At 23.2% G+C, this 16,610-nt stretch overlaps 1 protein-coding gene across 1 annotated transcript in view; it reads right to left on the bottom strand.

The window, feature by feature from the left end:
- Window positions 1-14,336: 14,336 nt before the first annotated feature.
- Window positions 14,337-16,610, bottom strand: part of LOC136989384 (V-set and immunoglobulin domain-containing protein 10-like) — an 87,160-nt gene continuing 84,886 nt past the window's right edge. Inside the window, exon 7 of the mRNA XM_067287503.1 lies at window positions 14,337-15,175. The gene's annotated coding sequence lies outside the window, so the exon portion shown is untranslated. The remainder of the gene's footprint in view (window positions 15,176-16,610) is intronic.

The following is a 16,610-nucleotide window of genomic DNA, read 5'->3' as shown; positions in this document are numbered from 1 at the left end:
AGAAAAAATTATACCATAAATTCCCTAGAGGCAACATGCATCAAAATAAAAACATTTCTTAAGCTGCTGTATCCTTAGGCATGTCGATAGAAAGAACCAAAGTCGTTAAATTAGGCTGCTAAGATTTACCCTTCTACACTATGATTGATGTCAGTTATATAAGTTTTACATACAAAAATGTGCATATGTACATGTAATTTTCTGTTTTCGCTTTTTGAATTATGCTTCTTCCCCCCTTTCTCTTTCTCTTCTTCCGTTTCTTAGTTTGTGGAATTCTTTTCTCATTTTAGAAAAATTTAAAACTTGATGTTTTTTTTGTTGTTGTTGTTTTAAATTCTTATTTTAATACTTTTTAATGAAGAATTATTTTTCTGTAATAAAAATTTAAAAATACGAAACGAATGAAAACCGACAATTGAAGATGTCAAAAAAAGCTTATTTTATTTTTCTCAATTTTATAAATTAAAAAGTTATATTTTTTTAAATTTAGTAATAATATATTTAACAATTTTACAAGGAAAAATTTTACAATTTTTTAAACAGCTTAATTTATGTTTAAAAATTTAAACAGTTTTCATACTTTTTACTGGACTGCAATTTGAAAAAATTATAGACCTGTAAATTCCTACTGTCGTTCGTCCATCCGTTCGCCTACCTGTCTGTCACTATATAAGAACTTTCGATACAAATCGGAAGTCACGTAACTTCAATTCAAAACTTTTTCCCTGAAAGCAGTTAATAGATGACAGGCACGACTCTATTGTTAAAAGAAAAGTATGATGTACAGTACAGGGGCAAGCCACTACTAATTTGAGATGGAGAGCATATATTTTAAATTAAATAAATTAAATATATAATTAAAAATTGAAGCACGGTATTGTGACGATGTTATAATATATAATTGTTGTCTTATAAATGATTTTTTAAAATAAAATATTAAATATTTAAAATTTATCAAAATAATATAAATACATTTTAAAAATTATTTTAGGAATTGTATAAAAAATTATATAAAAATATAAACATTGTTTATAGAACCGAACATGTTTAATGTATGTTTAAGTAATTTATTTACATATAAAAAATAAATTCTATATAAAAAATAGAAGAAATTTTAATTCAATAAACGAATCTTGTTGCTGTTTTGAGGGATTTAAAAAAATTATTCAACATGAAAGAAATATATATCAAGAAAAAGATTTACATTAAACAATGTGAAAAATGCAGTAAAGCAAAGGATCTTTTATCACAACATCACGGATTCCTAAGCAACCTTCCTGTGCAGTACACATTGACTTGGAAAACCGCAGCAAATATTTTTCCTGACTATTCACTTGGACATTCGCTATGTTCAAGTATATAAACAGTGTTTTTGGTAATGTTACAGTATAGAGATTGTACCTTGTGAGATAGAAAAGGAATCGATACCCAAGAGAAAAAAATAATAATAAATTGTTAAAAAATATTTATTTTATTCCTTTAAAAATTTCTTTTTAATATTTTAATTTAAATCAATACTTTTTATAATTAATTTTATACTTTGTACTGAGATATATAAAAAATTTAAATTTACTTATTATTTTATAGCTTATATATATATGTGTGTGTGTGTAATTAAAGTTTTTTAATAACTAGTCGTAAATTAGTCTGCGAAGATAATAATTTTATAGCTATATAATTTATTATAAATAAAAAACATTATATAAAATTTTTTTACTTTATTCTTTAATTTTGTAAATTTCTATATCGCTAGAAAAATAAATCACATTTATTTTATTTTTTATTATCTTTATATTATTGAAAATTTTATAATTATTACCCAATAAAATTCTCTCATAAAGAATTTTCGACTTTTTTATATATATATTTTAATAATTTTTTATAAGATTTGATAATAAATTAAGATAGATAAAAAGTTTCAAAATTTTTATATTTGTGAAAAAACAATTATTTTTATGCTTTCAAAGTTGATTTTTTTCATCAATTTTTCTCGACAAACTTTCTTCTTATTAAAAGTAAATTAATTAACTCTAACAAGAGATATTTGAATTGTCAGAATCATTCATCATTAAGAAAACTTTACTGCAGAAAACATTAAAAAATAATAATAATAAAGTAAAATCTGGCACTGATACGAAGTAAAAAAATATTAAGGTTAATAACTTATAAAATTAAAAAATATATATAAATTTTAAATTTTGTCAACAGAAATTTTATTTTATGACAATATTCATAGCAATTTAGTCCAATTTTTATGAGGAAGAAACTTTTGTTACTGATTTTTCGATAAAAAATTCATTTATCTTTATTAAATCCATTGACATACGTTTAAATAAATAATAAATTATATAAAAATTAAATTGTCTTAACTTGTTATAAAAATATTTAAAATCCTTATAACAAGCGATATATTTTGGCAATTTACTTCACGTTAAAGAGGATGTCAAGATTCCATTTGCCTTTTTGAGGCTCTCACTATATTAAAGTAAAACCTGAATTATATAGTTTATTATTAATTTTTTTATTTTTTTAAACGTGCAAAAATTGTGACATCTTCATAATTTTGGGTTGCAATTTTTAATAATATATTTAATTTAAAATATATGCTCGCGATCTCAAATTAATAGTGTCTTGCCCCTGTACATCATACTTTTCCTGATAACAACAAAGTCATGCAAGTAAGCTATGTAATTCCGTTCTGGGGAACAATTTTGAATTGAAAACACGTGACTTCCAGTCCAGACCAGAAGTTCGTATATCGTTAATCGGCCCTAAGCTTTCTAAGGAAGGACAGATAGCCAATGGAAATTTATAGACCTACAATTTTTTTAAATTGCAGCCCAATAATAAAATTTAATAGAGTATACAATGGGGTTGAATAATACATAACTGATAATTCTGAAGCCCTTAAATGTGAGAACCAAGCCAAATGAACTTGCTGAAATTTTATGATAGATATAATATTATAAAATATAGTAACGTTGAAGTAACATAACGTGATATTAGTAACATACTCGAGTAACTTATGAGAGTAAATTATTAAATTGCTACTTAAGACATTTTTCTTACATGCAACTAAAATTTTCAATAATTTAAATCATTGTTAATAAATTTAATGATTGTTGTAGGTGTAGATACATACTTAACATAATTGTGTTTATCATAATTAACTTAATTGTATAATTAAAACATCTGTATTTAAAGGAGAACATAACATACAGACATATTTAACATTATTGTAATTTAAATTAATGAAAGCTTTTAATTATTAAGTTAAGACTTTTATCGTAATTTCTATTAAAATGTGTCTTTTAATTATGCTTTAAAATACTTTTATAAGTGTTTTTTCACGTATAAATTTAGAAATACTTTATAAAGGTTTAATATCGTTTTATGGAAAATCTGTATAAAGTGTGCTTAATATAACTTAAACATTACCAATTTACATAAGTTATCCTCTTAAATTTAATATTAGAATAAATATTTAGATATAAAATTATTATTTCTTTTAATATATAACGCAGATATTACGTAATTTAATCAATACAGTTTTAAGTTTATAATATATAAAAAAAAATTTAACTAAATTAAATTATAAAATAATTTTTGTAAATAAAAATTTATTCTGTTGAAATTTCAAAAATATTTTTAGTTTAATTTTTAACTTTATTCTTTTTTTGGATCAATAGTATTCTACTTAATTTATATTTTCTGCCTGTAGATAAAAGCCTTAAATTTATTTACTTTTTTGTATTAATTTCTGTGTAAATTATTCATATATATTTATTTTTCTTTAATTTCCCCCCTGAAGAATTTATCAAAGACTATGCAGAAAAAAAAATCTGTTTAAAATCGTATGATAATTAAAGAAAAGGTATTTAATTAGTATTAATTTAGATACAAAAATCATTTTGGAAGGTGGAGGCAACCTGTCAGAAGTTTACAGAGGTTTTCAGGCCTCTATAAGCTTGGAAATCTATAGTTATTTATTACTTTCTAAACATTTTACTTTCCTGGGCTGTTATATATGAAGTATGGCGATTGGTCAAAAAATTACCTCCAATATTTTAAGATTTTTGAACTTATGAGACCTTGAAACGTCGAGAAATACAAAAAAAAAAAAGTTAAAGTTTTTCCTGTATGCATGAATTCTGGTGTAGGTGTTTGGAGCACAATTTTTTTCATCTAATTTGAAGCTTAATAACTCCTATGTTTTTTATTCAAAAATTACTAAATTTTACAAGACTGTTTGCGTATTAGGTTGAAGTGCTTCTAGAAAATGCCAGGGTAATCGGACCGTTAGTTCGGGAGATATAGCCCATCTTCTTAACATCTCCCGAACGGATCTGAAAACTTAAAAAGGTGACAATTACTAGGGATGAAAACAAATAAAGAATGCTAGAAAATTTCAGCAACAATGTTGGCAGAATGTTTTTAATGTGCAGAAATTATCTGATGATCAGCACTAGCAGCTGATTCGTTTAATATAGGTACTGAAAGTTTCATACATTTTCAGATCTTGTTCATTATTAACTTGTTTACTTTATCTTTACGTCTGTCTTTATATTTATTTATTTGCCTAGAAAAGTGTAGTCTAATATGCACTAAGAAAGCAATTAACTAATTAACTATGCTTAAAATCAATTCAAAAGACTGACAGACTTACGGAAAATAAAGTTAATTTTAAGATTAAATAAATATTTATTTTAAATACAAATTTAAAATTTAAAAAAAATTGAAAATACTCACATAATATATAATTATTATTATTATTATTTAAATTTTTATATTTATTATTTTTGTGAATAATTTAAAATTAATTAATTAAATTTTTAATAGAAAATTCGCAATTTCTAATCTTTCATGCGCTTAATAATCAATAAGAAATGTTAAATATAATTTTAGTTAATTATTAATATTACATTCCTGAATAAAATTATTGTTTTATTATGTTTTTCTTTGCAAAAAAAAACTAATGAATGTTTTAAAATCTAAGTACACATGTACACATTTCTTGAACATAAGAACGTTGTCATTTATAATTTAACTTTATAAAATAGCATTTTTTTCCTCCCTTACTTCACTCTTTACGTCCATCAACGTCGTTAGTATTCTCGTCACTCGTTTTAAAATGTGGCAAATATCCAACTAAGCTGAAGTAAAAATGTTAAATAAGAAAAATTGTAAAAATATATATTTATTTTTAATATAAAAATCGATTTAATTATCCACTAACTGACGAAATTTATCAAGGAAAGTGTCTAATCCTACACGAATAACGCTGTTGCAGTAGCACGAAAATTTATGAAAATCGTAAGATATTTAAGAAAATATTAAATATTTTAATAAAATTATAAATTAATATATTTAAAAAAGTTATAAAAATCAATTTAATTAGCCTGTAAGTAACGAAATCTATCAGGATAAATCCGTATAAAAATTCGTAAAAATTGTGAAAAATTAAAGAAAATTATTAAATATTTTTATTTAAAAAATATGTAGAAATATAGAAATTAGTATAAAATTATATAAAATAATATAAAAAATCGATTAAACTAAAAAAATTTAACAAGAAAAAAATTCTCTAGTTACACACGAATAGTAATATAAAAAAAAGTAGCATCTTGTATGATAATTAAAGAAAATTATCAATTATTTTAAACAAAAACACTTATTTTTCTATGTTTTTTTATAAGGTTTACTATCTTAAAAAAGCATTTACATATTTATATATAAATAATTTTTAGAAGTAGAACAGTAAGAAACTAGAGAGAAGAGAGAAGAGAGGGGGAAAAAAAATATGAGGTACTTCTAATATATCTAAGATTGATTTTCGATTCTCTTAACGCAAAACAATTCGATTTACAGAACTGATAGTTCAATTGGTAAAAATCAACTTTACTTTGTTTGATATCTGATTTTGCTTAAATCGATGGTTCATTTTCACGCAGAATTGAACCTACAAGATTAAACAGCCGTTAGTTCCCCTCGAAGGAAAGAGAGGGAGGGGAAAAAAATAATGTATAAAGGGGAAGAAAATAAATAAAAATAATAAATAAATAAAAAAATAAGCAGGTTTACGTTTAGGGAAAAAAAGTTTCTTTTTCTTATTCTCTACAGAGTTTCTATAAATGTTAGTTCCTTCTCTCTTACGTTACTATAGCAACGGAGAAAGACTCTTTTGTTTGCTGTATCCTCCAGTTCGTTCTCAAGATGGTGTTTACTACATTGAAACTTGTATAACTGTACATCATTGCGTTTTCTGTCTTTCTACTATCCAGCAATAATATTGAAACTATAATGTTTCAACTCTTTTATATAATATCTTTGAAAATATCAAGAAAAATATATAATATATCTTCTTAAAAGTATCTTATATATACCTAGAATATATTGCACTTTTCTCCACTATAATTTATCGAAAAATAGATTTTTTTTCCTCCCTTTTTAGATTTTATTTAATTTATTTTTAAAATATATGTTTTGCTTTAATTTTTCAGAATTTTTTAGTGTAAGCAAGAGAATATATATATATATTTAGATTTATAGTTTGTTTATATATCGAAACATTGTTGATGCTTCTTTATACATATTTTAAGTGTTTAGATGTAAAATTTTTGCTGTTGATACCTTCATAAAATAAGAATTTCTGTTGCTTAAACATTTTAAATTATGTCTACATAAATTTTTTTTTCATGATAAATAAAATTTTCTACAGAATTTGAGAGAATTGTGTTTTTTGGTATAACTTATTTAAAATTGTTCTTGAATTTACACATCAACTTTTTATGTTTTTTGCAATTAAATTTAAAGATTTAATTTATAAATATAGATTTGCTTAAAATATATTTATTAATTTTTAAAAAATTAACAAGTAAGTACATTTAATTATGTTTAGTTGACTCGCATTAACTGAAGTATACGAGAAATACGACTTTATAAACATATTTTAATTGTAATTAGCTTAATATAAATTAAAATTGAACTTAATCTTAATAGATTTTCTTGATTATTTTATCATAATTAACGTAAATTGAAGATTAGTTTTGATGTATTTGTATGTTGAAACGTGTGAAGTATTGTAGATAAATATAGCATCAGTTGAAGTCCATATAAAATATTACCTTATTAACATATATTAATTGTAATTAACATGATCTAAAATATATTTTCTTGAATATTCTATCATAATTAACATAAATTGAAGCTTAGTTTTGATGTATTCATACGTTGCAACGTATGAAATATCGTAGATAAACATCGAAATAACACGAAACCAAGGCTGGAGTTTCTATGAGAAATAAATTACTATCGACAAAACCTGGCTACATTCATGTGAAAGAAATTACTATCGATATACGTTAGGTATTTATATAAGAAATAAATTACTGACATACAAAAATAAAAATAAAAATACGGATAAATTAATCACAATAAAAAAAATATTATTTAAAACACAATTATTCTTGTTCTTGTAAATATCTTATGGAAAACTTGTAGGTTACTCTTAGATATTGGCGATGTTATCACTTCAAAAAGGGGATAGTAAGAGCCTTGCATAAAAAGTTTTAATGGATAATGCGTTATTTACGTCTTTGCCTTAAAAGCGACAAAGCTAACTTAAATTCATTAGTATGGTTTGCTTCATATTACATCACTAGCTATGAAGAATTATATATCTCTTAAGAGTAACATAGCAACATCAAAGTGAATGCCGCAAGAAATTACACATTCCATTTGTTTTCCTCTTACACTTAATGGATCTTCTTAGTAGAGATTCTAAGTATAAGAAGAAAAAATTATTATTCCTATATATATATATAATTTAATAAACATTCTTAAATTTTTATGAATATATATATATATATATACATATATAAATTTAAATAAATATATTTAAATTTTCTTAGAAAAAATTTATATATAAAAAATATATTTGTATGTTAGTATTATTTCCAAGAAATTTTAGTATTATTGTTTTTCCTCTTTCTTCTTACTAAAAATTGCATGTTTTTAATGTTTAAAAGTAAAAACAAAATATTTTTTATGTTTATAGAGTTAAAATTTACTAAAAAATTTATTAGATATAATTTTATGATGTTTTTTAATATAGCTGAACCTCCAATTACGATTATCCTCTCAATACCAGCAACCTCGAAAGAGCGGCCATTTTTTAAGGGACTTTTTTGGAAGTTATTTTGTATGCAACTTTGAAACTGCATGCAAAATAACCTCCAACACCGCAAGCCATTTTTTATATGTTCTTATTAGTGGCCGTTGTTAAGAGATTTGACTGGTTTACGAACGTAAAATTATAATTAAAAATTTGTATTTTGATACTTTATATGCATGCTTTTTTCATTTTAATTCCATTTTTTCAGGAACTTTTTTTGGACAAAAATGCATACAAAATAATCTTCAAACAACAGCCACTTCCGAACAACGTCAACCTCTAAACAGCGGTCATTTTTCAAGAAATTTTATAACAAAATTGCATACAAAATAACCTCCATTTTAAACGTTCCCATCAATATCCGTTTGACCATATTTTAAGAATGTTAAAACCATTATTTTACTAACTTTAGAAACGTGATTTTGAAAGCATTTATATACATTTTTATTAATATTTTTTTTATTTCAAATATTTTTAAATGTTAAATTTAGACATAATATACAGTTATTTTAAAGAATATCTCGTTAAAAAACCTCGTAGATCTTAGATAATCCACTAACAAATATGATTACAATTTATTTTAACCTTTATATTAAAAAAAATGTATATAATAAAAGTAGTAATAATAATAATAAAGTTTAAAGTAAATGAAAGAAAACATAAAGAAAAAATTCTCAAGCTAACACTATTAACCGTTTCGAAAAACAAACACTTTTAGTCTAGACAAGCTGTAAAAAGATTTTGTCCAAAAGTCAATCAAAGCCAGATTTTCTCTTAATACCAGTTGATTCCCAAGGAAAAGTTGGTTAACAAAGAATGAAAAATGTTATCATAAGACACAAGAAAGAAAAAAAAATTAATAAGTAAAAAACAAAGGAAAGTAACACGTGAGATTAAAGTAACTTATATATATTGTAGATATTCAAACAAAAAGAATAAGTGAGAAAGAAAAACAATGATTTATACACACTTTGGTTAAGGAAAATGACATGAAACAATTAAAAGATGTCGAATTCGATGACAAGTCCTAAAGGTAAACTAAGAAATAATTGTCGACTTAGTGTCTGTCAGTGGAGGAAGTGAAGAATCTAAGTATATCGATTGGACAAGCACAAGATTCCTAAAAGTCAAATATAAAATTTCTGTTTTTTCTGCTGATTTTCTATTAAAAAATGTATTTTTTTTGCTATTTTATATAATTATAAACAGTAAAATCGTTTAAGTAGTTTATCTGATATGACTATAAATATATATATATATATATATGTTTGGAAGTAAAAAATGTGTTTTATACGTTAAAATTATTTTTAAAAATATACAATAATAATTACTTTTGTGAAATTTTATTTTTTAAATCATTGTTTATAAAATTTTGAAGATTTTTTTAAAGTTTTTATATAAATCTTAAATATATTTTGATGCGTATAAAATATTTTAAAGAAATTATTATTATTATTATTATTATTATTATTTAAAAACTTGTGAAGAAAATTAATGAAATTTGTTTACTTAAAAAGAAAAATAAATTATTTTGCTTATGAAATGTTTTTAAATTATTTCTTTGAATAAATTTCAGTAAATGTGTTAGCGTGTTTTTATACATAAAAATTATTATAATATTAAATATATTTTATAAAAATTTATGATAAAATATATTTGATGTTATAAATAAATAATGATATATTAAAATTTCGTAAACGAAATAGAAAAATTTTTATAAGAAATTTTATAAACTTCTTATTTTCATAACTTAAAAGCTGCAAACACATTCATAACTCATGTCAAAATACTAATAAGAGCATAAGAAATATATGATTTTGCTTACTGTAAAATATATTTTTTTTGTTAGTTATTTAACTAGAAAATAATTATTTTATTCTCTAAAAATAAAAATTTTATCTAAAATATAACTTTTTAAAAAATTATAATTAAATAATCTAAAAATATGTACTTAATTAAATAAATTTCAGCCATTTTGTTAGTGTTTTATATATATAAATATTTGTTTATTTAAGAAAAAATATTATATTATAATTCTGTGAACAATAAATAAAAATTTTCAGAAGAAATTTTTCAAAATTTCATACATTCATAACTTGAAAGATGGAAACAAATTTACAGCTCATACCAAAATATACTGACAAGAATATACAGAATGTATGATCCTGTTTACTGTAAATAAATTTTGTTTCTATTGTTTAACAAAAAAATAATTCTACGTAGTTTTTAAAATAAAAACTTTGTCTACAACATAATTTATTTTTTCTAAATATTAAATAAATACTTTAAAATTGTTAATTTGGTGAAATTTCAGTAATTTCGTTAGCTTATTACACACATGAAAATGATTTTCTTTGTGTTAAAATATATTTAATGATATAAATATACAGATTTTGTAATGAAAAAATAAAATTTTTAATAAGAAATTATATAAATTTTACATTTTCATGACTTGAAAGATGAAAGAAATTAGTAACTCACAGCAAAATAATAACAAAACCTTAAGGAATATATGATTTTGTTTACTGTAAACAAATTCTGTTTCCATTTATTTAACTAGAAAATAATTCTCTTAATACAAAAATTTTGTTTACAACATAATTTTTTCTTTAAATTCTTCACGCATAAAACTAAAATTTCTTCTATTTTAAGACATTTTTTTTCCTTTTTAAATTAAAATATTTAAGATTTAAGTTATATTTATTATGAAATTATTTAAATGTGCCTTAAAAAACTTGAATTGTTTATGAACTAGTAAAGAAAAACACTAAAAAAATTTCCAAGAGACAATTGTTTTAAATTTTACGAAATTTATAATTAAAGTAATATAATATTTATACTTTTAATTTTGTATTTTTGTATATTAAAAAGATTTCAAGAAGTACCATTTTGTATTGTTGAAGGAGAGAAAATACAGTTTTAACTGTAAGCTGTGAGACTTTTTCCCTATACAAATCAATGAAACACACACGTCTACCTTTCACATCTTTCTTAGATTCAGAGAAAAAAAGAGAGAGTGTATATTAATGTAAAATGATGTTTTTGTCAAATCGATAAAGTGTTTAGTGAAAAATATGGACAAAAATCCAGCTTAAGAATAATTCACAGGATATGAAAATGGTTTATTCATCGCAGAATATCTATAAATATTTTATACCATTTTAAATATTTTCAAATGTATCATTCTTATTGGGATGTTTCCACTCTTCACTTTTACATATTTGTCAACAAATCTGTTGAAATCTGAAAGTATTGAATTGTTTAAAGGTATATATTTCCATAAATATCTCTTTTTCACTTATATTTTTACTACTTTTTTCTTATATACTAAAGATTTTGATATATAAAGCCTATTGATCTTCAGCATCTTTCTTAAAATTAGAAGTTGAAAAGATGCTCAAGATCTTAAACATTTTTTAATGTCAATTCGATTTAAAAATCTTTATGATTTTTAAATTTATTTTAAAAGTTTTCTTATAAAAATTAATACAAATTTAAAACATATTCAAGATCTTAAACAGCTTTTCTTTTTATAAATTTTATTTTTGAATTTTCATCTCGAGCATCTTTTTTTTAAATTTTATTTTACTAAAGCTAACTTTTTAAAGGAATTTATCATGTGTTTTTTTGGTTCTCCTCTTCAAAGATAAATTATATAATTTATCTTTTTGATCTTTAAGTAAAAAGCCAGTGGTATTCATACTTAAAATTTATGTATATACGTGATTGACCTTTAGAAAAAAAACCTATATTTTAACATTTAACTCTTCTTATAGCTGGAAGTAAATACTTTTATTATCGAGGGAAAGCAATACAGTATTAGCTAAACAAATTTATTCTGTAGTAAGGTATATATTTATTTTTTCTTTCAATTTTTTTGTTGTAAATTATAGACTACATTAGTTCAAAAAGTATGTCATCACGTTAAAGGAAGCAAGAGCTTCAGTAATTACCTCGCTGTAGGCAAAAGCGATTCTGGAGTTTTGTGTCCCTTCTTCTCTAAGTTTAGATATCTCTAGAGCAGAATGATCAATGCAGAGAGACTTGATCGATACCGTCAATAACTTCTGCTAATGCTTCTCTCCCTTTCACTTTTTTATTTTCTTATTTTTTTCATTGAAAACTTGTTTCTCCTTAGTTGAGTATTTGGTCTTTCATCTACCTCTTCCATCACTTAGTTATGCTAAGTGCAAAAGATAGCTTTACCACTTACTTAAGACCAAATATAGTGTTGTTTGTATCACTACTAAACACCTAAACTAGTAAAATTAATGCGTGTAGTTAATTATAAAGTGGCTAACGACGTCGTATTAGGAATATACTCTTCAGCATCTTCGTCTTTAACTCAGTTTGAGAACATTAAGAGGATAGGAAGGAAAAGTAGTTACATTTGTCACAATGTCATAGCAAAAGTCGACAGAGTGGAATGTGAAAATGTCGCTGGGTGCTGATTCATGGTATCCATTAGAAGGATATAGCATAAACTAGGGACGACTCAATAACGAAACGAAAGACTTGGTTAGTTTACTGGCTTCTTGCCAACAGTTTCGACGAATTCTACTAAAAACCCTGTCAATAATTCTACAGTAGTCCTGCAGAAAAGTTTGGTGAGTTATTTTTCTCTTCGTGTCTCTACATAGTTATACAAAATAAATAAATTCAGGTGTCATTGTCAGCTGGAACTTCTCGTATATAACGAAATTTGGATTACTTCCATAGCCATAATCTTAATAGTTTTCATAATTTTACCAGATGCTATCCTAGCATTAAGCATTAAGAACAGGTGTTTAGTCGTTGGTTATGTTTATGATAAATGATGTTCTTATACTACTTTCTATCGCATTTTTTTATTTAATATTATTGTTTTTTTTATTTTTAAGCTAAGAAAAGTTATAAATCTTTCCACTCTTCACGCAAGAAGCCACACAAGAACGACGATTGCAAGTAAAAAATACTATAAAATTTTTGCCAAATTTAAGCGATTTTTTAATGTAAATAAGTTATCTGCTCAACAGAAACTAACATAATTTTGTTGTTTTCTACTTCTTCATTCTACAACAGAAGAAATAAAAACAAATTTTCAGCAATTTTGAAGCTGAAAATCATTAAATCTATATTCCCCGAAGAATATTGAATAACGATTCACAAATGTGAAAAAATGACAAAAAATTCGCATGAAAACTTAATGAAACGATGAATAAAAAATAATCAAATCCGAGTAGATTTACAGAAGTATTATATAAATGTATATAGAGAGAAATCGTTTAGAATGTGTTCGATATTAAAAGTGATAATTTACATAAAATAAGCATTTCAAACATTAAAGAAGAGGAAGATAAGCAAAAAAGTATAATGTTTACAGCTACATGGAAAGAAATAATCATTCAAAATATCTTTGACGAACGGATCGGTGAGAACGATTTGTCACAAAGTGTTATACTATCATTAAGAGTGATAGATGCTTTCTGAACACTTTTTCCGATGAAATGTTCAATGCTACTTGTAAAAGAAACCAGAAATGGTACCGAAAGAAATTATTAATTTTTTTTTTCTTTTATTCATAAAAATATTTTTTGCTCAGAAATTTTTACTTTAATTGATCAAAAGTAAAGTGTATATATATATATATATATATATATATATATATATATATCAAACATATATATATATTAAAAAAATTGATTTTAAAAAGAAAATTCGTTTGATTTCCTATAGAAATCGTCACGTTTAACCGGGCTAATAAACCGAATTTAAATCACTTGAGCTTCTACATAAATTTCGAATTTATGTGAATCGCCTATCGTAATAATTAATTGAATTTCACAACAATTTATAGTTTACTATATTAAATGAAACGAGAGAATAATAATACTAAATTTAACATTATTCATAACTGATTAATTATAGAAACTTAAAGCCAAAATTTTCTATTTTTTAGTGGTTTAAAAAATTAAAAAAAAAATTAAATTTTGATTAATTTAAACAAGAGATTTTCATTAGAACATGTACTTTATTTTTCTTAAATCGCCATTAATTAAATTAGTTTCCTTTTTTTTCTTTTTTTTTAATTTCAGTATAATAATGTTCAACAATATGTATAAGTATCGACAAATTTATTACAGTTTTTTTTTCCTTTATTTTTTAATAAATAGGAAAACCTTGTTTGTTTATTTTTATTATTATTATTGTTATTATATATATATATAATTTGTTTATTTTTTCTTTAGAACCATTCATATTATTTAGTACAAAAAAAAGGGGGATCGAAACATGCACAATTTTAATTCATTTCTGTTTATATTCAAAAAATGTACTAAATATATTGAATAACTATTAATTTTTTTTTTCTTCTTCTTTGTTTTCTTAAACGTTCTTCTCGATGATATAAGTTCATTTACTTGCCAAAATTTGATGAAGAATTCTTCTTTTATCTTTTTGTAATTTTTAGTTGTGGTTTGTTGTATCTTCGTTCCAACGTTGCCTTGTAATTTTCATATGACAAAAACTTGTGAAAATGTGACTACATACAACGTATGTTTCCTTTATATATATATATATATTAATGTGTCTATAGTCTCAGATGCTTTTTACACATTTGATGATGTAATTTTCTATTGATATTTTGCACACAACACATCACAAGTACTGAAGATAAGTTCTCTTCAGTATTATTATTATTATTTATAATTATGATTTACTATTGGATACAGTTGTGATTTTTCTTGATTTTTACTTAAGTAATTTTTTTTAAAACAAATATGTAACTTGAATAGTTACTGACAGTTATCCTGTAAAGTAGCAGAAGTCTTGATGAATTCTTGATAAGATATTAACGATTCTAAATATATGAGATCCAATGTTTTTATTATTTCAGTTCTGATTTTTCACATCACTGTTTTTTTCCTATTGAATGTATTTTTTTTTCATGCTCATGAGTATCTTAAATTGGAATGTTCTTTATCTTGTTTCTGTCCGTAACGCTATACAAAGACAGTAGAATAGCTGTAAAATACAATATTAAAGAATTAGTGATGATGTATAAAAATATATTACAATAATTAATTTTTTTAATATGAAATTATGTAAGTTTTATGATTTTATGATTTATATAACGATTCCTAATCTGCTTACTAGATAAAAATCTAGACTTAGATGGATAACTTATTTGATAAAAATGCCTTTCAGGAATGTGTACATCATAGGATTTTGTAAGTATGAACTTAGACTTAGTAAGAAAAAAATACCGAATGAAGATGTATGATGACCTGTAATGGGATTAATGTAGATTGGGCATTGAAGAAAATTGAAAAAGACAGTTATAGATATTGGATTTATTCAATATCTACAACTTTTTACAACTTTTTCTCCCCCAGCAAAATTTTCAAATTTTTTCCTAAAAAGTTAAACTTTTAAGTTTACAAAAAAGAAATCTAGAAAATGATAATACTTTTTAACTTATAAAATTAGCACTAATTAATAAATTATATATATATATATATATATATGTGTGTGTGTGTGTGTGTGTGTGTGTGTTAATTATTCCGAGTTTATTAAATAAATTAAAATTAAATACTAATTAATATATTTATTAAATAATTAAAACACGAGAAAAAGAATACGTATCGATATTAATACGTCGAGGAAAACATAATTAAAATTTATTATTAATGCTAAATATTTCCTAATAATATAATATATATTTGATATTATATAAACTCAGTGATATTTTGCAGTATATCAAGCAAACTTTAGGTCATATTCTCAAACTGAACACTCACAAAACGATCAATGAAGACTGGGTCTTGACTAGTTCGGCGCCAAAAGGGCTGTTGAAGATTTTCCTAGAATCGTGTCAATGCACTTAATAGTGTTTATTGAAGACGAACTAAGAAGTTTTTGACATTAATACATCATTTTTCTTCGTTGACATTTGATAATTCGTCATGATATAGTGTCATCAAATAGCTAATAATTTATTCTTAGCCATAATAATTCATCAAAATTTTAACTTTAATTATGCGTTTAAGACGAAGATATCGAATTTAAATTTAAATATAAACTGTATATATGTATATACAATTATAATCAATAAAAATTTGATTTATTTATTTATTTATTTTAAGTTTTAGATCCAAAAATTTGTCTATAGTTTAAACTCATAACAATATTTCAAATTTCGAGATCTCTACCAACTTATATGGCTTTCTTCGAACTTAACATAAAATCAGATATCATATATTTGATATGCGATCTAGATAAATTTTACTTAGTAATGTTATAGATAGAATAAATTTTATACATTTATCTTTAAAGATAAATTACTGCAGAGAACATTGCCAGAAATTTGATGAGACACTTTAACTAAAAGTAAACTATAAAAGTTTGAATTATAAACGATGCCTTTCATAAACATGCTTAATAATTAAAATAGTTTGTA

The sequence above is a fragment of the Centruroides vittatus genome, unplaced genomic scaffold (genome assembly GCF_030686945.1).
Source record: "Centruroides vittatus isolate TY-2023 unplaced genomic scaffold, ASM3068694v2 scaffold_490, whole genome shotgun sequence".
NCBI classification, from domain to species: domain Eukaryota; kingdom Metazoa; phylum Arthropoda; class Arachnida; order Scorpiones; family Buthidae; genus Centruroides; species Centruroides vittatus.
The sequence above is the reverse complement of the archived record's forward strand: the minus strand, read 5'-3'. Positions and strand labels throughout refer to the sequence as shown.